Here is a 1,782-nt window from a genome sequence, read left to right as displayed (position 1 = left end):
CTGACGAGTACACGTCCGAAAAGCAAGCAATAGAAGAGAAGAGAAATAGAGAGAGTAAGACATCTAATGAACGTAAATTCATTGACGGCGTGGACTTACTCAGAATATCACACTCAGACATAAAATATATTTAAACATATAATTCATCAGTTATCATCAACATCATGAAGTAATACATAACTTACCAATTATTCCAACATTACCAATATATCAAATCATATAATCAATATTCTACTCATAACCATCTCACAAACACAAACGTAGAAATACATTATACCTGTAACTCGCAAGTGGGAATTTACTTCCATAATGATAATGTATGCATGATATGTCATGATTATCCACCTTACACCAATATCCATCCAACATCCTAATCGGAAATAATCGAGAGTACAGGTTCTGTACCAAGCCGTTTTGTACCACCCGAAATAACATATCCTCGCAAGGAATTAAAAATAGATCGATCGGTTCCCTCAGGAACAGTCCTACCCGGACCTAGGTCGTACAAACGCTTTCTCGGTATCCCTCTCATCGATCTCGAATGCAATCCAGGGGTTGTCAGAGATTGCCTAGTTTGGCCTGTGAGAACTGTCCGATCCAACAGGGTACCTCCCCAGGAATACAAGGGACTCGTCTCACCCAGACTCTCCCTCAAGACAATGTTGGCGAATCACCGTCCAATCAGTGCCGTCCCTGCTTACTTCACGGTGCTCGAAGACGTCCCGTCATTTCCTCTCCACTACTTCATGGTCACAATGCAATGCATTCTTAATCAGAATCAAATGCAAATGTATTAATCAAACACATGATCGGCCCATCCTTAAGCCATCTCCCGACAAGGAATGCTTCTCGTGGGACCCGATAGTACGTCAACCGTACATGCTCAAGGTAACATCTCAATCACTACAACTCATCACCGGACAATCCTGGACGGTCACATGACCAAGCCTCTTACGGTCGGTCGATCGTTGTACAGTGATATTATGTATCCTTACTAGGGTACCCCCTAGTTCACGACTTCAAGTCGGATACTTGCCCAACAAGGCATCAACATAACAATACTTTCACAACATCATCTTTATACTATTTAAGACATGATCTCATTCCACAACTTTATACCACAACACCCTACCCGGGTTCATCGCATTGTTCACAACCTCATCTTATTTCAATCTTTCCATATTGTCTCTCGCCCAAGCAGGGACTAGTTGCCCTAGGCGACAATTCGTCTTTAAATTCCAAATAAACTGGAGCTTTCCTTGCCCAGACGAAAGTATTATCACCCAAGCGAGACCTCATTAAAATTCTGGTTTTTTTTTTTTTTGTTTTTTTTTTCGCCCAAGCGCCTTTTGCTCGCCCGGGCGAGGCCTGAGCTCGCCCAAGCGAGAAAATTCTCAATTTTCATCGAAATACTAGGCATTTTTCGCCTAAGCGAGACCCTTGCTCGCCCAAGCGAGGCTTGCTCGCCCGAGCGAGGATTTGGCGCCCGGGCGAGGGAGTTCCAAAACCAAAACTTCCCCTCGCCCAGTCCCTTGCCCAAGCGAGACTGTGCTCGCCCAAGCGACAGAAACTTGGACAGAATACCAATTTTTGCCCTTTTCGACAACCGAAACATATTTAAACTTAGTTTTTCAAACCCCTGCACTCAGAAAAGTTTCAACAACATTCATATACAATATTCAACACATTTCATCAACAATCATATATATTCAAAATATTCAAACATACAAAATCTTGGGTTTCTTAAAACCCAAGTTAACTCCAAAACCTTTGAGATGGTTT

Source organism: Lupinus angustifolius, chromosome LG19 (assembly GCF_001865875.1).
Source record: "Lupinus angustifolius cultivar Tanjil chromosome LG19, LupAngTanjil_v1.0, whole genome shotgun sequence".
NCBI classification, from domain to species: domain Eukaryota; kingdom Viridiplantae; phylum Streptophyta; class Magnoliopsida; order Fabales; family Fabaceae; genus Lupinus; species Lupinus angustifolius.
Note: the sequence above shows the minus strand (reverse complement) of the source record.